The sequence below is a fragment of the Pteropus alecto genome, unplaced genomic scaffold (assembly GCF_000325575.1).
Source record: "Pteropus alecto unplaced genomic scaffold, ASM32557v1 scaffold33, whole genome shotgun sequence".
Classification (NCBI taxonomy): Eukaryota; Metazoa; Chordata; class Mammalia; order Chiroptera; family Pteropodidae; genus Pteropus; species Pteropus alecto.
This window is the reverse complement of record NW_006435762.1, coordinates 6,440,755-6,465,690: the sequence shown is the minus strand read 5'-3', so window position 1 is coordinate 6,465,690 and position 24,936 is coordinate 6,440,755.

Here is a 24,936-nt window from a genome sequence, read left to right as displayed (position 1 = left end):
CTACTCCCAGCTAATGACTGAGTGTGGCATGAATTCTAAAGCAGACCTGCTCTTGAGAGTTGAGGCTGCTCTGATAGATGATGGGTGTGTTTAGTTAGGAGCTCCATAGACCTTGCTTAACTTTCTTAGAACTCTGCTACAGTCTAATGCCTCCCCATTCAACCTTCCTTCCTTCTCTCCTTCTTTTTGAATAAGTCAGATCAGTATTATAGTCTCACAACTTACTTTGCCTCCTTGACTATTTGTCCATTTTCCCTCAAAAGTATTTTTTTTCTGATAATTCTCTTCTAATTCCATTTTATATTCTGCTTCTCGGATGGCCCAGACTAACATAGTTATCTTCTTAAACCCTGCTGTTCTACAATTCAAATTTAGATCTATGATCTGTCTGGAAAAGATTTTTGTGTGTGGTGTAAGGGGAGTCAAAATTTCTTTTTCCATATAAATATTCAATTGATCTGGCACTATGTGTTGAAAATTCTATCCATTCCATACTGACCGTCAGTGTCATCTTTCTATAAATCAAGTGGTTTTATATATGTGGGTGTTTCTGTACTCGCTATCTTCATTAACATGGATAAAACAATGTGAATGAAAATAAGACAGAATTTTTAAAAATTCACACATCGTTTCATTTATATAAAGATGCTAAACAGCCAAAACTATTCTATGATGTTGGATTTCAGGACAGTGGTTATCTTTAGGAACAAAGAGCTGGGATAGGTTCGGAAGGGGCTTCTGAGGTGCTGGCGATACACTGTTTCTTGATTTGAGTGATAGATTATATGGTTGTGTTTATTTTTTAAAAATTCATTAAGTTGTAAATGTGATTTGTTTGATTTTCTGTGTGTGTTAGTCCATTAAATATGTTTACTTAAAAATAAAAGAGGCAGAAGAAGTTACTAATTCAAACATTTAATAGTCAGATATTAAAAAAAAAGAATGTACTTATTACATGTGATTTGAAGGACATAAAAGCCTAACTTTAGAAAAAGCACAAATAGGAGGATAGAAAAAGAATGTTTTGGTTTGAACTCTGTCTCTTTATTAACATGATATTCAGTAAGTCACTTAGCATTATGTGTCCCAGTTTTTTTTTTCCCTCTCAAACAATGGGAATAATAATGTCTAATTTGTTGTTTTAATTTAAAAAGAGAGAGATAACATTTATGTCACCAGATTTTAAAGAATGTTATACAAATTAAAAGAACTATTAGTACCTGATGCTCAAAAACTATTTTTCAACTATCTTTAAATGCCTTTTTCCTATCATTGTTTATTCATATATAGTACTGACTTCACTACAGGCTGCATATTTTCATCCAAGGGTTTAACATGCCCCTAAGATAGACTACATAATAAACTGAGTTATCTCCTCAATTAACTTTCTAAAGGCCAGTAGCCTAGATAACGCTAAAAGAGGCATTAAATAGCAATTGTATGTTGGTTACCTAGAAGCTTAATAAGGACTGATAACACGTGAGCAGAAAATTTGGGATTCAACGACACCACATGGACATATCAAATTTCATGAACAACAGTTCTTAAATTATGTTCAAAATGGTAGTACAATTCCTACGTGATTAAAAAAAAAAGGAAAAGAAAAAGACACAAACCCAAAAGTAACATGAAGTAAGAGAGTATTTTTATTTTCCCTGAAAGAAGATAAGGGAACACCAAAGATTTTATCAAGGAACCTAATCAGTTGTTTTCCTGGTAAGGATGAAATAAGTGAGAGGGGGTCAAATGCACAAAGAAAAAAAAAGATTTAGGCTAAACACAATATATTATTTTTATATGGAATTACTTTCATAGGGCATCATAAAATAATCAATCAATGGCTATATCTGAAAAAAAAAAAAAACAACTTCAATGAAGGTTGGTATAAAGCATTTCTGTTTATATCCTCCATTGTTAATTTCCTCTACAAATAACTGAGACTCCCTACCCACATGTCCTATAACATGAATTGATTCCTAAGCAATAGTTGGCAATTACAAACATGACTACCCACTTGCTGCTATAGTCGTACAGAAAATAAGTAATCTCACATCTTCAAAGCTGATTTTTACCTCGTGTCTTTTTCTTAACACTAGTTCTATGAGATGTTAACACACCTATTAGGAGAAAAAGGGTCCAATGGTCAAATGATGTGAGAAAACACTGGGTTAAACTAAATTCAACAGCTTCTTAACAGTGAGCATACTATGATCTTTAAAGACTCTTTAAAATGGCTTTAATATGCTTACATAAGTTATGAATTTCCAAGACAAGAAATGGGTATACAGTGTTTTGCACACTTATGTAATTATCTTTTTAATGGAGCATCTTAAACAATACTACTTGAGAAACCATATTCTACAGACATTCAAAGTCCCTAAATCCACAGATTGAGAAAATCAGAACTAAAGAAAACTGCAAGTACACAATCTAGTTACTAAGACCATATATCAAATTAGGCTCTGAACTCTGACAGAAGTCAACAGAGAAATACAATCACAGGTTTTTATTATTGGACTCAGTGCAATTCATCAAATGATATAAAATACCTCTCTCTCCATCTCTCTTTCCCCCCCTCCCTCGCTCCCTTTCCCTCCCTCCCTCGCTCCCTCCTCCTCTCTCTGTCTTAATCTATAAACACACACACACACACACACACACACACACACACACCCCTACACACACATGTTATCTCTACAGATATAACCATGCAAGAGTTAAATATATATCATTTTAATTTTTAATTTATTATATATTTCATACTTTCATATTTTCAAAGCTAATATATCTTTGGATAAAAGTATACATGTGAAATCTTTCTGTGGCATCAAAAAGAGAAAAAATATTAAAAGTATAATTAGAAAATACGTACTTTCTGAAATTCCATGTTATGATTAAGAATTAAATCTTCAATCTAGTATTATTCTATCTGCCTAGAAACAAAATTGTACTACACTAGAAACTGTATTTTTTAAAATAAGGTAACATTTTTATTTCAAGGTTGCCTACCTGAGGGAGAGTTGTATGGAACCATTTTTGTGTTCTTACACATGTGGACATACACGCCCACACAATGCCCTTTCACCTCTGTGTAAAAGGGAATATGGCTTTACATAAAGAAATACACATTTGTAAATGCTTCCTTCACTATGAAGCTTTACTTTTTGCTTCCAACACCTCCTGTCTATAGAAATGTATGGACCACTACAATGTTTTGGGCAAATACTATATAATATTCTTCTTTGCATCACAGAGCCAGGTACATGGTTGGCATGTAATATATTTGGGTTCAACAAATGAAAGAAGAAACTGTTTATCAGGGAAATCAAGTGATAAAGATTGTCACTAAATACTTCCTTAGTCTAAATGCTGGGTCAGTCCTAGGGACGGGATTTGGGGTGACATATCTACCACCTTACACCAGCTATATGAACAATCCTGGTCTCATGTAAACTCCACAGAAGAATAAAGAGCCACCACAAGTTGTAAACTGACAGTTCCATCAGTCCTCAGACTTGTTTTGCTTAGGCTGTTTTTTCCTGCTTTTGAATTAGCTGCCAATATTTTTAAAAAGGCATTTCACAAAAAAAAAAAAAAAAAAATTGTGAGCTTTTCTAAGAAATCAAAAGTCTGGCCAGCCTGTACCCAGAGTTGCTCAGGGCAACATAGTTACACCCAAAACACCATTGCTCCCTTCAGAAAGGGCATGTGTTTTCCAGTCAACCACATCTCTCCAGTGTTTTGTGCTTAGTTGGCTTCATTCATTTGTTTTCGCTCCTGCAGGCATCTGATTGTATAAACTCTGCTATCCATAAACCAGTGTTAATAGTGAATCGAAGTCTCAATTTTTATAATTACTAGTAATGCAACCTTGAGCAAGTGATTTATCCTCACAGTCTCAATTTCATCACCTATAAAACTGTGAAAGTAATCTTCTGCCATATCACAGGGTGGCTGTGAGAAGTAAATGAGATTATATATGAAAAGACTTGGTGAACTGTAAAAGCCATATGTACCTAAAGTATTATTATTTTTGTTATGAAAGTTCTAATAAATAAAAAAAAGAAGTGATCATAATTAAAGTATATGTTCCTAAACAAATTTAAAGTCCTTAACTTAATAGCTAAGAAAAAAACTGCTGACAGTGACTTCAATGTACAATTAAAAACTTGTGAATATTAGAATGCAAGCAGAAAATACATCATCAGAATTGGGGTTATTTTTTTCTAATCCATCTGCATTAAAATAATCTAATTGAATTTATTATTTAAGGAAATAATGTCAAATTACTAAAATAAAAGATACAGCAGGCAGGATACATAAATATTTTGATTAATTATTCTCAGCTTACCTATAAAATAAATATTTTCTTTCAGTATAAAGTAGTAACAATAAATTTTAAACACATTTAATGTTGTCATAAAGAAAAACAACTATGCTTAAAGTAATTCTATATTAAAAAATTACAGAATTAAAATCTAAATATCAGTTACTTAAAATTTTATGGTAAAAAGTTTTAATTTAAAATGTATTTTGTACACTTTATCGCTATTGTTTTTCAGACAATTCTCTCTTGAATATGAGTGTGTGTGTGTGTGCATGTGTGTGTGCGCATTCAGTTTTAAAAATTGAAACCCTCTTATTTCTGAATAAATTATCAAAAAATAATTCCTAATTCAAACTAAAGGAAAACAGACTCACAGATACAGTGGACAATCTGGTGATTGCCAAAGGGTAAGGGGTTTGGGAGTTGGGTGAAAAAGGTAAAAGGATGAAGAAATACAAATTGGTAGTCACAAAACAGTCACAGGGATGTAGGGTACAGCATGGGGAATATAGTCAATAGCGCTGTAATGGCTGTGTGTAGAGCCAGATGGTTGCTAGAGTAATCGGGAGGATCATTTCATAAACTGTCTAACCAATTTACTGTATACCTGAAATTAACATAAAATAATTTTTTTTTAAAGTAATAACTCCTACTCATAGTATAAAGGTGGAAATTCCAGTTTTGTGCTTCCCTTCTTCACAGTGCTACATTTACTTATCGACTTTGCTTTTCTTGTCTGTAATGGTGATGGTTACCCAATTTTGAATCCTTAGTATCTGGTGTTTACATATGTTTGATATTGTAGGGGTAATACCATCCACATTATGCAAAATTACTATGCTGTCATATATTAATATATTTCTATGCCAAAAAAAAAAGATTTCCCTTTGGCATTTTTTTCATTACTGAATACATAAAATTCACTGAGGTTCCGCATTTACTTAGTGGACTTTACTAACTTGATCAAAATCCATTGCTAGAGTGAACCCTTTTGTTTCATATAACAACAAATCTCTTGTACTTTTTTCTCTGAATCTTTACTGAGTTTTGGCAAATATTATACCTGCAACATTTGTGATTTTTACATATAAAAAAAGGTGCTTTTCACATTCTCCACAGTTTACTGTGATAGATTACTATTTGGTGTACCATTAAGAACTATTGAATATTATAATACAAGCAGCTTGTTATTTTTGTCTTTATTAATCACAATAATTATCATGTATTAAGTGCTCATCTTGAAGAGGACTTACATATTAAGTCACCGAATCTGTGCCAAACCCTATGAGATACATATTATCGCATTAGTTTAAAAATGAGAAAAATGAAGCTCAAGAAAGTTTTAGTAACTTGATCACTGCCTCACAGTCCCTAAGCCAATGGCAGACAGAATTACAACCCAAGTCTTTCAGGTCCCAAAGCCCCCAATTCTTTCCAAACAATGCTTCCAAGCAAAGCCCCAAATGCTTTCCAAGCTATTTTCACTGTCCTCAAGGATAAATAAAATCCCTGCAACTGATAATGGACAGAGATTCTTATATAAATAATGGGTGCTCAAAACAAATCTCTAAAGATTTATGAGCCCATTTTGAATGTGGTATAAATTATGTGATTTGAGATAAAACCCAGAAAGATAATTGGATTCAATGATTGATATGTGCTTTATTATCATTATTTACTAGTATGATATGCTACCAACTAATGTATAAATTTCTTCCAACTCATTTATTTAATCAAAAAGGGGAAAAAGTAAATTTAAAAATAGGAAGGAGTAACTTTATAAGAGAACCATTTTATACCCTATATAATTTTTCCTACCCTATACATGCTTATAAATTTAAAAATAGGAAGGAGTAACTTTATAAGAGTTATACCCTATATAATTTTTCCTACCCTGTACATGCTTATAGTGACAATTTGAATTAGTTTTGAAAACTAAAATAAAAAATTATATTTACTTTACTATATTTGATCTTAGATGCATTTTACATAGCATTTTGTTTATTCATGAATTAAGAAAGAATAATTCTTCACTCAAGGATAACACTTATGTTACTCATAAATATTATTTTTAAGAGCTATGCAATATTTACAAAAGAAAATGTAAACTAGTAACATTTCTCAGCAGTATACATTTTGTAAGAGCACAAGTCCTAATCCAAACCCCAAAGCTTATCCTGTAGTCTGGTTCCCCTTTTAGTCCTATACGTTTCAATTTGATCCAAATTGCCAACCAAGAGAAAATGTACATTTTAAAAATAAATATCTCTACGAGTTTCTTTATTTATGTTTATTTATTGGTCATTCATTCATTCATTTTTTGATATAGTCTATTTGCCACCAAAAACATTTGTGATTTAAGATTCCTCATGCACACAAGCAGGCTGCTAAAAAGTTAAGAAGTAGTTATTGAGATTGAATATTAAATTTGTCTTCGAGTCCCTTGGTAGCCAACAGAAAAAACAAAAAGACTCCTATGCATCCATAAATATCTCTTCAGCTTCTGTCATAATTAAAAATACTTTTCAGATTTGTTACTGTTTAAACATCACATTCTTCAAGGTTATTGGTGATTGCATCGAAACATACAGACCATATTTTAATGATATATAGGTAATTTTTAAAAGTTATTAGAAGGAGTCAACTTTAACATGAAAATGCTGCCACAAATGTGTTAGTGATAGAAATGTTCTAATTTAACAACAATGAATAAAATTCACTTTTATTTGCTCCATAATCATATGTGACATTCGGTCACTGTCCTCAGACTAAATTATTACACTTTGAGTTCGAACCACATAAATATTTCACATCTGAACGAAAGTAAATGAACAATACCTGCTCATTAGTTTATAGTCTTTGTGGTATATTTAGTGTGCAGTAGACACCATACCAGGGTTCTAAAGGAAAAAAATTCCAGAGACTTAGATGGTAGTTTCTGCCAAATAATTGATGTTATTGGGGTATATTTGCTTCACCTTATGCAATATTAGTACAAACATAAAATGCTGACACATGCTGTAACATAGATGAAATTTGAAAGCAATATGCTAAGTAAAATAAGCCAAGTACAAAAGACAAATGTTGTATAAGTACACTTACATAAGGGACCTAGAGCAAATTCATAGAGACAGAAAATAGAATGGAAGTTGCCAGGAGGAAATAGAGAGTAATTATTTGATGGGTACAGAATTTTAGTTTTGGAAAATGAGTAAGTTTTGGAAATAGATGGTGGTGATGACCGCACAACAATGTGAATGTGTTTAATTTCACTTAACTGCACACCTAAAATAGTTAAAATGGCAAATTTACGTTACATAAATTTTACTATAGAAAAAAATAAAATAATACTTGGTTCATTCTTCTAATGTATATTCTTTTTTGTTTATATTCATTTTTATTCACCATTCACTGGCTTTGAAAGTATTACTTAGTTTTTTTTTCAAGTTTTTCTTTTATAAATTTATTTATTTAAATTAGTTTCAAGTATACAGTACATTAGTTAGCATCTATAATGTCCATAAAATGATCCCCCCTCCCCTGGCCCTCCACTTAACCATTATATTAATGCTAACTGCATTCCCTCTGCCATGCTCCCTATGCCCAATTATCAACTACTAATTTGTACTTCTTTAATCCTTCACCCCATTATCTGAACCTCCCAACCTCCTAACTCCCTTCCCCTTTGTCCACCACAAAATTGTCCACTATATTTGTGAATCTGTTTTTGATTACTTTGTTCTTTTTGTTCCTTAGATACCACATATAACTTAATTTTTGATGTGTTCCCTTGGCCAAACTAGAAAGCAAAATAAAAGAGGAAGTTCCTAACTTATATTTTCTATTGTATTTGTATTTCTATTATATACTACCCCATGACCTGATAGAGCAGTGTTCCCCAAACGTGACCTTATTTAAAAAGCACAGAGCCCAAAACCACATTAGAACTACAGAATCAGAATTGTTGAAGGATCCTGCTCAATATATTTTTTTCAAACCAGTAATTCTGATTATAAACCTCATTGGAACCACTTTAGTATTTGATTTGGTATATGGTCTCAGCTGAATGCTAATGGATAAACTTATTATCCAGGGCTGTTAAAATACCATATTCTAATTCTCTCATTAAGAAATAGACACATTTAGGAATAAGGAAAGCTTCTCAGATTCCTTTCCATACTTAGTGATATAACATGAAAGCTTGAATTATCTTTCATCTGCTATAGACTCTTGCGGTTAGCAAAAAGAAATAACATATTCATTCTACACCTAAGGACTTTATAAGAACAGCATGGTTCCAGAAAGTCTAATAATCTCCATCGATCCATAAAATTTGATGGCAACAACATTATGAATTCATCTTAAACTGTAATTCCCTTTAATATATGCATGAATTATATTTTTCAGTAATGGTATATAAGGTTGACATTATCTTAGTCAGGCTGATATTGGAAAATATATCTATTAAACATATAATGGGCTTGCTAGAAAATATGTTTAAATCAACCCAAGATCTTCTAATATAAATGTGGAAAAAATATTATAAAAAACAACTTATCTTTAAAAACTCTAGAGTACATTGGAAAACTGTTTCTAAGGGGGAAAATAGTGTCTCTTTGTAAGGAGAAAATATTACCAATTTCATGAGCAAAGACCCTGAAGTTTCTTCTCCTCCAAGACAATTTTTCACACAAACATGAAATAATTTTTTTTATTACACAACTTTAAGCAAGTCATTCTTGTAATTAAAACAATATGAACAAAAAGCACCTATTCTTTAGGCCCTTTACATGTTTAAAAGAAGCCCAAACTCTTTAGTTTAACATTTAAATTCACTGAAGTCTAATCCCAGATATTTTAGGGACTACCATGGCCATACTGCATTTTAATTATTTATTATAACGAAATTGAAATTACAAGACTCTGAGAGACTAAGTTGGGTTCCATTCTCCATTCATTCCTTCCTTTATGTGGTACCTAATAATGCTAGATTTTTCCTACACCCTTCCTACCTTCAGCCCAATATGGGGAGTGAGGGGTCTTTACATGTGTGAACTTAGCTCCAGAGCTGGAGCTGCTCTCACTGTAATCAGAGAATGACCAAGGGCTGCCCTTGCTTCAGAATCCCACCTACATGAACCTGGCAGGGTGTGAGCAGAGGCATTCTCGTCCTTGCATTACTTTCCTGATGGCAGAGAAAATGCTCTTATCATGGATTCCAGTCACGACTCTTATCTTAGGTCTACAGTTGTCTCTTTTAGAAATGTAATTTGTAAACATGATTTTTAAAGCAAGCATAATTTTTAAATCAAGGAGTACTCCCTATAGAGAATTTACAGATGACATTTGTTCAACTTTTTGCAGATGTGCAGCTTATTTTTTAGAAAAGGCACAAATCTCTTAGCGAAACTTGCTTAAAAACAACAGATAATAGTCACAGTTTTTAAAATCCCATTTGCATCTCTTAAGAAAGAAAAACCATTATGTTGACAGTCTCAGGCTCCACTTGGGGGATATTCCTGAGGTTTTCCATAGTAACAACTAACCTTCCCCAAAGTTGTTTAAATTATTCTTCTCGAGCTCCAATAATTGTGGTCTACGCTTCTTAAACAGACTTATACATTCCCAAGTGCATATTTATACTCATACTACATTTTCGACCTGGACATCCTTCATTGTTTTCCCTACCTAGTGATACTCCCTCCTTTAGAGATTGTCCTCAGTCTCAACCATTCATGGTGCTTTCCTTTGTCCTTATTACTGGAAATGAGGAAATGAGGACCCCTCATTTTTGAATTCTCATTGCACTTTATTCATGCCCCCTTTTAAGCCACATTAACATATTCTTGCACCAAAATAGTTTGAATACAGATTGAATGATCTTTGTCAGAATCACTGCAACTCATGGAAATCAGAAATCTTGTGTCATTTAGCTTTGCTTAACCCACACCAGTATCTCATTAATGATTTCAGTCACCAAAGGAATGAATACTGAATACGAGCAAAAGATTTACCACCTAAGGAGCTATTCTCATTAAGATAATTTTAAGTGGATCTCTTTGGTTAAATATAGAACAAAACTATGTCATAAACTAATATGGTGGTAACCTTAAATTTGATACATTTTCATGAAATGAGCTAAAGGGAAGTCTCTGTTGTCTGTAGCAAAAGAAATACATAATCTTTCAACTTTCATCCTGTCCTCATTCCATGTATTCTTCATTATATATTCTGCTTACTTTAACTACTTTTAAGTTCAAGGTTAAAAATCATTTGGCCACCTGTGACTTCACTGTTGTATCTAAATAGCAATATGATATTGCAACCCTTAGATACCAAGCACTTAGAAGTGAGTTCTTATTTTGACTATGCATACTCAATAAAAGCAGTACTGCCAAAAGCAGTGCACAGCAAGGAAACTAAATCATTGTATAGAAAATTTCTAATGTTTCAAAGTCAACATTTTGTGGTCATTCTGTTTTCCTTTCTTCAAACAATTTCAGTATCTATGATTGCCTTAATTACCTATTTGTTTACTTGTATATTGTCTCCTTCGACAATATACCTAGCCATCCCATTGCCACTAGAATATAATCTTTATGAGAGCAGGGAATCTACTTCCCAGGCTGAAAACAGTGCCTGGCATTACAAGAACCATTGCACAAATCTTGAATGAGGACACACTATTATTAATAATTTTTTTTCTTAAAATTATATTTTCAAGACAATAAAATGATATTTTATTTTGAAGTCACACAATATAATTTTTTTTTTAACTGAAACAAGCCATCCAGACATAAAGCAATATGACAATGGTTCTTAACTCAGGGAAAAGGAGGCAGAATCACAGTTAGCTTACAGTACACACTGCAAGTGATCCTGACTTAAGGAGTTTAGGTCATGGGCTGGATATGCTATCTTTCAGTGTGCATTTTTTAATAGCTTCTCCTTGGGTGCTTTTTTTTTTTTTTTTCCAGAATAAAAGGGAAAAGGGAGCAAAAGTTTACCTTACAAGTAGAACTACCTTTTCCTCCTCCCACATACAAATCAGGTCTTTATAAAAATGGCCTGGGGGCTTTGCCTGTTCAGAGATATCACAGACAGCAAGTGACTAGTTCCCTGGACACATTCTCCCAGGACTCCCTGGGACCACGCAGCCTTCGAGGCTTGGAAACCTCTTGTATCTCCTCTCTGAAGCAGTGCTAATGAGGAGCCGATTCTCTCTTTTCTGAATGGGTACCCTGCAGGGCACATCTGTCCACAGGAGAGGCGGTTAAGGGCAGGGGTAGTAAGAACAGGGGTTTGGGAGCCAAGTTGCTGCTCAGGTAATGCTGATGGGCAACCATGATTAAGAAGCACTTACACAGCCAGCTTTATTTGTGAAACACATAAATATAAGCTTACTTCTCTTAAAAAAAAAAAAGAAGAAGAAGAAGAAGAAGAAGAAGCAGCGCTCCAGGATCTTTATGACATTTCAAAAAAAAAAAAAAAAGAAGAAGAAGCAGCAGCAGCGCTCCAGGATCTTTATGACATTTATAAACTAAATCAGAGTGTATGCCAGCCTCTCCTCCCCATGACACATTTTTAAAGATTTACAAGTAATAAGCCAACCTTGAGAAGAGGTTATAAAAGGACAGTCTGAGAGGTAATGGAGGGAAGTTAAGTATACACACTTCAGGACTCTAAACACATTGCTTAACATGATTTCAAGATGAAAAATAAAAGATGTAAATGTTCTACATAATAAAAAACCTGCTCAAGTGTTTTTACGTAGATGATGGTGAATGTCATCTATGTAAATTATGATATTTAGATTCCATTGGATATAATTAATGATGATATTAAAAAGAAATTACAACTTTTGCAAGAATAAAGCTTATGATGAAATATTTAAATGTGAATTTTAAAATGAAAAGTATATAATTTTTCAAAATTCCTTTAAGGGAACCCCTGGGTCCTAGTTTGATTTCCTTCTTTATTGAATGATATGAAAAGTGTCATCATATGAAAGAACTCAATAATATATAAACTTACTATATTATGCAAAAGGACAAAGTTTAAAAAATAAACATTAAAATTATCTAGAATTAATGTGTACTATAATGCTCCACAACCTTAATTAAGCAACCTAGTAAATAAGTGACAAAGATTTTTAATTAGCCAAAGGAGTTGTCATAAATTCTGAAGTTGACTATGTCGAAGACGTTAGGTCAGAAGACTATTAGAAATAGGTTCAGGACGTCTTATCTGGAAGGAGAAAATAAAGTTTAAAAAAGTCATAAGAACTACAAAAATAAAGCAATTTGGAGCCATTGAAAGAAAGGACAAATAGTTCTATCGATCTAAATAGTACACAAAGTCCGAAAACTCCAAAAAAAGCAAAATGGACAAAGGGGGAAAGACATGTTTGTTTAATGAAGCAAAAATATGAACTATATTTATCAAGAATTAATAAAGTATCCCTTCGTAAACATTTATTAGAAAATTCATGTGGAACAATTTATTCACTATTTCTGAATACTGTGTAGATGCAAAAGCATATTTTTACAGTTACCTTTATTATGACTATAAACTGATATTCTTAAATAGTCTCCTTAATTAAGTATGCTCATACTGTTAACATAATATTACCAGGCTTTTTGTTTTGTTTTGTTTTTAAGCCTGATCTTCCTTCTGTAATTTCTCCAATTGCCATAGTTACATTTTGGTTCATGTAGTCTTCTGTGTGGAAAATGCCCTTTAATCTCTTCTTCTTTCTTGACTCCTATTTCCAGCCTGGGCTCAGATGCATTGCTCTGTTTAGCCTTCCTTGACAATCTCAGCCAGAGTTAGGTTCCTTTGTCCCAAAGCTTCCTATATTATATTAATAATGACACACTATATTGCAAAATTGCTCTTCACTAAATTCTCTAACAGAAAAAAAAGAAAAAAAAAATTTCTTATTATTTTTATTATCTCCATGGCCTACCAAAGAGCCTGATACAAACTAGACACTCCATAATTATCTACTGCATGAAGGCCATGCAGAAAAGCCCTAAAATCTTGCCATTGTGATTAAAATAATGCAATAAGCTCATACTGTGCATTTGAATAAGCAAAACCACAGCAAATATTTTTATTTAGATTTCATCTATACTGCAATAAAAGGCAGCCTGTATGAAGGTGTGAAATTCAATCATCACCCTGTTACAACAATTTTATTTGAAAACACAACTGTTAATGTGTTTTACTGATACTTATTTCTTTATTTTACATAAAGAAATATGAGCACTTTAAATGTTTAGTAGCTTAAGAACAAACTAACCATTTTGATTCTCTCTGACACACCACTCATAAAAGAATCACCAAGATCAAACATTCACATGCTTAAAAAATTACTGATATTTGAGAATAGATATAATTTGCAAAACCTTAATGTTTATAAACATGATTTGAAAGAATAGAAATAGCAGAGAAAATTAAGTAATATCCATATTTATTAAATCCTGAAATATGTACACGCATATGTATCTATATTCATGCATGTGTATATTTTTACAACTCAAAACTCAGATCAAAGTGAATATATAGTTATGTATTTTTAACATAGCATTATATTGTGAACATTTCCTCTGTCATAAACTAATCTTATAAAATATTCTTAAAAGTTGTGTAATGTCCAATATGTGGATATGCTGTAAACTTTAACTATTCCCATATTTGGATACTCTTAAGAAATATAAATATCTTTCAATAAACATTAATATAAATTGTGTTGCTTTCTGATTACATAGGCTAAGGGAAACTGGTTTTCTTGCTGCTTTTTTTAACTACGTGTATTTTTTTTCAGATTATTTTTTATAAAAACAAAATGCCTTCAAGATAAAAATAATAATACTTGCATTTTAATATTTCACTGGCTGTTTTCAGTGATGATATTTATTTGATGGACAGTAAAAAAAATAATTTGAAAATCTGTCCATTAAATCACAGAAATTTAATAGCGATAGAGTTCTGAGAATATTATCTAATTCATTCTTTCTATGATTATTCACTCCTTCAGATTCCACAAAAAATGTTATCAATAGGTAAAACCTTTCTACACAGACTGCAAAATATAATATCCTTTGGTAAAATAAACAGTATCAATGTGAAAACCAAAATCTAACACTGTTCCAAACTGATTAATTTTAAATAACCTACTTAATTAAAAATAACCCTACTTAATAGTTAATAACTTGTAAAAGTAAATAAGTAGATAGCACCAAAAAACGTTTGAGTAACCAGGCGTTTTCAAAGCCACGGGGTGGGGGCGGGGGCACGGAAAAAAAACATGAACCTTGCTTTTCAGTGTTAGCAATCCAAGTAATTAACTATTAATTTGCTGAAATTAACAGTTTAGGTTTATGGTATAAGATCAGTGTAATCCAATCTCCACATGATGCCAATGATTTTAACCTTGATCTTCAAAATAAATTGTCGTGAAAAGAAACATGCATTGGACATAAAATCGGAGAGCATTATACATAAAAAATTAATATAGAAATTCTCAAATGTTTACACGTTCAAAAGATTAATGTTTGCAGGAATGTCATATTTTTGTCAATAGTGTTCAAAATAATATTAATAGGGGAAATCAAATAAAGTTTAATTTTATAAAATCTTCATAATTAAGAATTTAAAAAGTGATTAAAATCCCCAAAAACATTGAAAATAAAACTGTGTGCTCCTATAACAATTTGAAAGGCTATTATAAATACTGTCAAATTTAAGTTCATGGAACATCAAGAAAAATGGTAAAATTATTTTAACATGGAGTAAAAGTGGAAAAAGTAAACCTCATTCACCTATAAAAATGTCTATCCACAATAAGAAAATTAAAAAGTGAAGAGCACAACAAGTAATTTTATTTTCTATTTATTGGCCCACCTTGTGCTATTAACCTACAGACCAAACTAACAACTGCTGCTAGAAAGAGAAGATGAAAGTCAGATTTTACAGTTTTGACGGAGAAAATATCATGACTACCATCCAAAAGCAAGTAAATCATGAATAATACTATAAATAAGTGTATCTGAGAATAGGACGTGTATTTTTATAGATCAAATTGTAATTATTCAATTCAGTAGAAGTTATATTTTTAAAACACGGGCACTCAAATAGTCTCAAATCAGTCAACCAACACTATCAATGGGCACGGCAGTGTTAGTCTACAGTCTGCTCTCTTATACTGGCCAGATGATTTTTAAAAACTGGACAGACATTTGACACACAACATTTTTGTAGGCTGAGGCTTAATATAGAGCATTCAAGTCAAACATGATCTTTTGGGATAACAAACAATATGACTTTCAAAAAAATTCAAAGGAAGAGTGAGAACACTACAGAGCACTAATGTTTCCTGGGTCCCTTTAATAACAGGTTATAGAAATTGCAACACCTATTCTTATCTCAACAGCTAAACACCTATATATCTTTTTTGTAAATTGAGATCTTTAAATCATCTGTAAGTAGTAAATATCGTTGACACCAAAAAATAAGGTCTAGATCTTCATGCACATTATTTAACCTAACCCTCTCAGCAACTCAATGAAGTTAGTATTACTACTTGCATTTTACAGGCAAAGAAATTGAATCCCAGGACATTATGTTATTTATCCAGAACCATACTAGTAAGTTAGCACAGTCAAATGCAGATCATTGTAGTTTCAAGTTTGTGCTTTTATAATGCACCCCACTGCCTACCACACGGAAAAGTATACACTTGGCAACACTCTTTGTTTAATGATGAATGATGTCCAGAAGTCTCAAAAAAAAAAACTCTAGTCCAGTGGTCCCCAACCCTTTTGGCACCAGGAACCAGTGCTCCTATGACAATCCAACACCTGATGATCTGCAGTGGAACTGAGACAATGGTGCTAGATAGAGCTGAGGAGCGGTGGCAAATACAGAGGAAGCTTCACTGGCCTGCCTTCCACTCGCCTCCTGCTGTGTGGTCTCGATTCTAACTGGCCCTGGGTTTGGGGACCCCTGCTCTAGTGTATATAGAAAGCATTAGGTCCCAGTAGCCAATCACCTCACATCAAACCTCACAACTACAGCCTTTCACTGAGGAAATGCTGGCGTCTGAGGGTAAGCAGCTGATCCCAAAGTAATTTGCTTCTAAAAGGAAGTAGTCTATTACCTTGCCTTAAATAATGCAGCATTCAATTATTACTTCCTGCCAGAGTGACGGTTTAAGTACAAGGCATTAAAAAACTGTTTTCTCCTGTTCTATCTGTCTGTTATTTATTGCCTTATACACTACTCGTCTAGAAGTGATGGATAAATATTTGAAAGGAAAGATGCATCATTCTGGATGCTCCATGAAATTCAAGATGGATAAAAGTCAATGTTTGAGACTCATCTATTTTAAGCTTTCTTTCTATAATGAAGTAAAAACAAAGTTTAAGTACTTTAAAAGACTCTTCTAAGAAAACAAACAAGCAAAAAACACTTGGCTTTATCAGTTTCTGTATGAATCTTTAAAGAATAGTTTCTAGTCCAATATTTTAAGGCATATTTTTTTAAGTTTTGGGGAAAAAAATAAATGTATCTGAAACAATTATGTTGTCTTTCTGACAGTAAGATTTTGAGTCTATGACTTATTCTTTGGATTATGTTTTCACATAACAAAAAAGAGAAGCAACCAAATACTGGTACTATCAACTCAGTTGCATACTATTTCTATGATCACAGAGTGAAACCACAAATTTCACATTGAAAATCTTTTCTTAAAACTAAGATTAATTTATTTATAACAATAATACTTGCTAACACTCATTAAATATCCACTGTACTTTGAGCCAGCAACTGTGCTAAGATTTTTTTATATGAACTATCTAGTGCCTCTCCCTTACCACCTAAGTCTTTGATTAAAATTATCTCATCAATGAAGCTTTTCTATATTACTTTACCTAAAATTGCAACCCTCCCTTTCCCAGTACTTTCTTCTGTCCTTCCTTCATTTTTCTCCCTATGGCATTTATCACTATCATACATAGTATATATTGTACAGATCTATTTTTTTTGTTATTGCCTATCTCCCCAAACTTGAAAATAATCACAATGAGGGCATGGATATTTTAATTATTTGTTTATGATTTCTTTATACCTGTTTCTTTCAATACTATAGCCTCAATGCCTATAATAGTGCCTGGCCCATAGCTGATATCCAAAAATATTGATTTAATGAAGGTGTCCAGTCTTTGCAAACAACCCTTTGTGACATTATTAACCCATTTTGTTGAAAAAGACTGTCTGAAAGATAAAGTAGCTTACTGAAGTCATATGGCAATTAACTACTCAGGCAGGTTTGTGGATTTTGAAGTTCAGTCCTCTCTATTCACTTTCCTGCTTCTGGAAAAAGGAACCACCAAAGTTCATCTACCTGTTCTACAGATTAATATATCTTTGAATAAATTTTGAACATCTAGAAAGTATATCAAGTGAATACATCTTTTAAATGCCCTTCATTACTGGTCCTCTTTCAGAAGGTCATTTACTTTGGATGAGCAAGTAGCATTGGAAGGGACACAAACAGATCAGTGAGGGAGACCAGAGATCAGCTCAGACCATCTGTATCAACCCTGGAAATCAATGTGTTGACAGATGTCACAGCCAGTTTTCCTTCAGATCAAGTAACCCGAATGTCATGAAAAATTTGCTGAGACAAGAAAATAAGTTATAATCAATATTTAAGCTTATGTAAGGACTTTATTTGAAAAGAAAAAGTAGTGAAAAACAGATATCTGAAGTCTTCATACCCCATATAATACATACTTACTATTACACATATTCATTCTGCAATATATATTTAAGTCTTGTTTACTTTACTATTTCATCTATCTTCCTCTGGCTCATTTTGAAAATAAATCAAGTAATTCAGTTTCCCATTACACACAACACATACACACCCTTTATTCTTTTTTTTTTTTTCTGCTTTCAAACAATAGTCAGAGCCACAAGCAAAGATTAATCAGCATTTGAGGAACCTGATGAGGAGAATGTATTTTGCCACTGCAAGAACAGAGATGGTTAAATTCTACTTCAAAGAAAATCTTTTAGCCATAAAGAATGAGTGAAAGAATCAATAATCATCCAGCTGCTCCTACTTTTTCTACTGTTTTCTTCTCACCCAGTATGATAAACTTGGTGGGGATTTTTAAAACTGGAATTTTATAGTTAATATAGTTGAATAGCTTTTTAGAAAGAATTTGGCTGAACCATTCTGTCTATTCTTTATATGAATGCTTATTTTACTGTTTATGATACTATAAAATAAATCAAATTTGACCAGATATAGTAAAGGATATGTAACTAATAAAAACAGAAAGAATCTGACCAATAAATGATGTTAACAATATGTAGGGAATCTATGGGAACTTAGGATGGTTACTCCCTAGACTTTATTATTCACACAGATGAATTTTTCACCATGGTGAGCTCTTCTGGAGTGGGGCATGTAAGATGGAGCCAAATAAACTCAAACCTCCTGAAAGTGAAAGAAAGTGGAATGAACTGATTCTTTACCCAGGGAAACTGTAAGTGATATAACTGTTTTTACCCAGGGAAACTAGAAATTACAAAACTGGACCCCAAAAATTTAGGAAGTTAGGAAGACTCCAGCTTGATGAGTTGGTAGGTCCCACCTGAAGTCCAACAGACCTGATTGTAAAACAAATAACATAAGAACATCCTAGAGATAAACTACAGTTTCCGATACTGGTTATAATTCACTTCTAATTTTTGGTTTAACAAATTCTTTAGTAAACACAAACAGAGCTATCGAAGTAATTAATATAAAAATTTCTGTCCACCCCCTCTCCAACTGACTTGTTTATTTTATATTAAATTTGGAATAAGTCAAAATCTTGCTAAAGGGAGCAGTTGAGAATATAAAGGAGAAACATAGGCTGAAAAAGGAGCAGTGAATCATTATAAAAATGTTTAAAAATTTTCTTCCATTCATGTTGCTTTGAATGTGAAAAATATTAGGAAAAGTGAGGATAAATTGTGTAAGCATAAATATATTACAAATTTATGCAAAATGATATTAGCTTTAAATGAGTTGGAAATTTAGAACACCAATTTTTTTAAAACTCATTTTAACATGATTTGAGTGATGGTAAAAATGTATGATCCAGGTTTTCTCCAAAAAGGAGAACTAAACAGCTCTTACATGCTCCAATTAAAGAGCAATCTTTTGTATTTTCCTGAAAAAGCAAAATACCTGCAAAATATCTAAGTCATAACTTTAGAGCAAGTCATTCAAGGATTAATAATAAAAGTCATAATTTAGTGGTGTTTTATATAATATATTTTAACCAGCAAAATGAAAAATTACAATAATATTTGTTTCAGAAATATGTAGTATGGTTTTTAAATGAGTAAGCATTACATACATAATGCATTACCTTTCATTTATACTATAAGAAAGTCTAATTAAAAAGTAACCACTAAACCATAATATATTTAAAAGCTACTCCAAATGGCGCATTATATTGAAAGTTGTAGAGTGACATCCACTACATTCCTCATGCATAACATTATGCTAATAGCTATCCTTTCAACTTCAGAATTCCAGAGCTAATCAGTCACTTGTGCCCATTTATCAAGAACTACATGCTTATTTGAACATTGGCTTTGCATCCCAAAAACTCACAGTCTCTGTAACATATGCTTATATAAATGGGTAAGAAGGGATTGCTAAGCCCCTCAACAAAAGCACACAATAGAGATGAGGAACAGTCTCTGCAAAAGGGAGCTATCCTATTCAGTACAAAAAGGTAAGACGATGTCAGATTTAGGATCTGAAAGAATATAGCTTCCTGAAAGATTATTGTTTTTAACACTTATCCTTTATTAAAAATATGTCATATAGTGTATCAAAAGTATTATAATCATAAAATTCACTTTTATACTCTTCATACATTGTGTGCAAGTTAAGAGTGCTTCTGTCAATGCCCCTAAAGAATTACTGAGGAGAATTAAATAGAATAAACCCCCAAAATCAAATGCTTAAGCCAATGATCAAGCCATTTATTTTTCTCTATTCTGAAACATTAGTGCTGTCTTCAAAAAATAAACTGCTCTTAGCACTAATTCAGCCCTCATTTTAAGAGCATGGTAACTAAAGTTCATTCTCCACTAATTAATCAACTGCTGATTTATTTAGGATCCTAAAAACAGCTCTTCTCGTTTCTAATCTTTCCACAGCAGAGAGGGCCAGCTTGTTAAATATAAACATAAACCCCCTTAAGTAACATTATAACCTCTTGTATGTTTATTTATTTCTGTGATAAGAATAATGGTGTGCAGTGCATCAGATATTAATGACTGACTAAAGAAAGTTGTCTTTTGAGTGTTTTTTTATTTAGTAAGATTTAATATAAGTTTAAAAACAATTAAGTTTGTAATCCTGTCTGTCCTGTCTCTTTTCTCTATCAACTATGCAGATATTTTAAGACAAACTATCAGAAATCTTACAAGTGAACACGGGAAGAAAAAATATGAGTCATATTTCCATAGAAATATCCCGAAATATGTTCTAAATCAGAGTACATAGAAGACAGAAGAATTAATCTCACAGTGAAGAGAACCAATATGCTTAAAGAGAAAATCATTGAATTAGAACAGAGAGATATGGGAGATGAGAGAAAAGAGAATTCTATAATGCACAATAAAACATGGTTAACTTTCAGAAATAATGTAATAGTGCTATAAAATGTTAGAAGAGGAGGAAACAATAATAGCTTTGTCACCGTGAATCTTTTCTCATACCATGGAAATGACTTGATAAACCAAAATGAAAGGACCATTTTGGAATCTAGGTTCTAATTCAACCTCTGAAAGTAGCTCAAAATGTGATCTTGATTTAGTCATTTATTATTTTGGGTAACAGTTTTCTTACATATAAAATATGGGGGTAGAAACAAACAATCTTTAAGATCATTTTCAGCAGTAATACTCTATGACTCGTATTTTCAACTACTTGAGGAATGAAAGTTTCTTTTTTAACAAGCTGTAAGGAGAAAACTTTTCTCTTCACAATCTTTCTTAAAATAATTTATTCATTGCTTCGTTATTCTAATATTCTATCAAAAACAAATCTTCATCTGAGAGATTCATACTTGTTAATTTGCAGGTAAATATAAATAGTCTCAATTTTAAGATTCTTGAAGTCAGAGACCATGAACTATGACTATCTAGTACCGAGCAGGCTCTTAATCTGTTGGCACTGTATGAATTAAAGAGAGTAAAAGATGTGTACTAACAGTTCTGTGAAATAATGAATCAATAACTTTTGTTAACTGTTCACATTTTAACAGTCTAGATTTATTTTAATTATCAAGTATAGGGGAAAATTATATATAACAAAATTTGTCTTTCAAATCAGTGGAGATAACACTATAATTCAAAAATTAATATTAAGAATTCTGAACGTCCATTGGAAAGTAAAAGCAAAAAGTAGAACATCATTTCTATCTCTATTCATTTCAGCAAAACAACTTCTAAAAATATAAGAAATTGTATTGAAGATATTCAACCATAAAAATACGACTTAGTAAATTTTTTGTATATTATTTGGTGATAAAGGCCCTTCTAAACCTTTTCTATAAGAGTGAAAATATGTAACTATTATGATATATTTAACCATGACATATTTAACTACTTTAAAAAAAATTGTAATGATGTGTGGAAAATGGTTACTATAAGTAAGGCTTTAAAATAGAAAGGAGAAAATAAAAAAGGGAAAACACTTGACAGAAAGGGTATAATACACAAAGAACTTTTATAAAACAATAGATAAAAACCCAACACACTAATAGAAAATCAGGCAAATATGAAACAGGTAATTCATAAAAACTCTGGTAAATTAATTAAATGTAGTTCAATCTCATTTTATCCAAAGAATAGAACTGAAAATAAGACTAATCATTCCCATATCAAGCAGATAAAGATAAAATCAATTACAACATTCAAAATTATTAAGGTATGAAAAAAATTAGTGTGTTCGAACTTAAAACTGACTTTAGCCTTTGATCCAAAATCCCATTACTAAATCTTTTCTTAAGGAAGTAGTCTCACAAAAGGAACTAGATAGTAAATTATAGAAAGATCCAAGCTAATGCATAATCTCCATTTTGGTCAGATTACAAAATTAATTCTATAGCTGTATATATGAATAGGGATATCTAGTCATACTCAGTAAATATTTTTGAATCAACCAAATTAAACATTTTTTATCCTTTCACTTTGTATTTGAATGCCTTTTAATTAAAGGAGCTTTGAAAAATAATAAAAGCATAAATGATAAAATTACCTAACTTCCATTCCAGCACTTAAAGATACTAACATTGAGAGGATAGTGTTATAGTCTTTTCCAAATAAAGTGTGTGTGTGTGTGTACAGGTACGTGTGTGTCCGTGTGTGTGTGTTTGTGTGGTATCTTTTTATAAACCATAATGGTGATTAGCTCTTTATATAGTTTTGCATCATTTTCCAGCATAATATATTTCACAAGTATAAATAAATTTCGATGAAAATATGTAAGCATCCAAAATATGTATTCATGTCAGATTATTTTCTTTAGATAAAAAAATGGTTTCTAATGTTTAAAAATTTTTTTCAAATTTTACAAAATTTTTCTTACCACAGATTATAAAAAATGATTTCTAATGTTTGAAAAATTTTTTTTTCCAAATTTTACAAAAATTTTTCTTACCACTTTGGAAAATTTTTCAGGTTAGTTTTGTTTTATGAAAACAAAATACTTCAAAAAGATATCAACTTTTTAATATATTAAGGGTCTTTATTTTTAGTCATGGTATGAATACCATCTATGGACAATAAAAGGAAATAACTTAAATTTTTAATTTATAGCCATTAAATCAAATATCATATAAAAATATATTTCTGAAGATAGCATTTAGATTATTCTACCTATGAATATTCACTACCTAAGAATTTATATGAAAATGTTATCAACAGAAAGACTTTCTGAAAAAGAATGTCGATAAACAACAGCAATGTGAACATCAAGACATAATAGTGTTTCAAATAAACTACTTAAATTCAAATAATCCTACTTAATGACTAGTAGCCTGAAAAAGTAAATATAGCACTCAAAAATGTTTGAATGACTAATAACAAAGCACTCTCAAAGTCACATATGAGAAATAATCATAATTCTGCCTTTTACAGATTATAATCCAGGTAACTATTAAATATGTTGAAATTAACAGTTTAGGTTTATGACAAAGGATCAGTGCAGTCCAATATCCATATGGTGCCAACGATTTTATATATCATGTTCCAAATGGAGATGACTGTTATGGAATGAAATGTGCACTGGACCTAGAAGAACAGAATTTATATAATAATTCTAAAGTGGTCTGTGGCTCCTTGAGCAGTTCTTATTTCCCAGCTAACTTTAAAAAAAATATATAAAGTTACAGAATTATTATTATGAGGAAATGAAACATTAGGAATATGTAGAAATGTGAAATTTTAAACAAATGTAAAATATTTTTTAAAAACCTTAAAATAAGATAGCTAAGTGTTTCCTGAGCATTTTAAACTATGCTCAGTAAAATGTTAGCATAAATTTTATTCTAATTTTCATTATTTTGTGTTAAATATAATGGAAATCCAAATTTACACCTAAATGGATTATCCTATTTTCCAAGTATTTGGTTGTACTTTATAAAGTTTTGTATGAAGTAATTAAGCACTTATTTACATAGTAGGAGGAGAATCTGAAAATCTTCTTATAAAAAAATCCATTAAGATCACTGAATCAGTCAGAAAGTATATATAAGAATGTTAATATAAAAGGTAATTTCTGATAAAAGCATCAACAATATTCATGAAGTTGACTAGAGATTTAAAAATCAGAGTAATTTAAAGAGACACAGTAGATCCTAAAGGATACCTTAGAATTTAACCATTAACGCTTAATTATTTATTCAATAAATGATGACTGTAACCTTGGCATATATAATCACATTTAATCATCTCATCAATCCAAAAAAGCAGATATTATTATAATCAGTTTAGAGGTGAAGAAATAAAGGTTCATATTAAATGGGTAAGATAGAGAGCTTATGGGAGAGACCATGAGTTCCTTATTCTTCTCTTCATTCTAAGAGGACTCTCTAACAAGATCTTGTTTAATTTCAGAAATTCATGTGCCCTGCTAAGGGGCAAACTTTTTCAGGCTAGTTATGCCACGTCATTAAGTTACAACTAAAGAAATATAACAAGTTGTTGGACAGAATCTTCAGAAAATCTCACCTAAAGCAGCATTGACAGTTGTCACATACTCCATCCCCCCCTCATCTTGCCTCGAATCTGAGTATGATAGTTAGAGCTTCTGTACCCTTTTGAACTAGAATGAGATCTTGAAAGTCCAGTGCTAAGGAAGATGAAGCAGAAAGCAGAATGCTAATGAAATTATGAAGATACTTTACCAGATGAGGACTGGAACTTTCCAGAATTTTTTTAGTAACAGAAAAAAAAAAATAACTTCTATTTTGTGTATGTCATTAGTCGGTCTTTTACTAGCAGTCAAATGTGACTGATCAAGT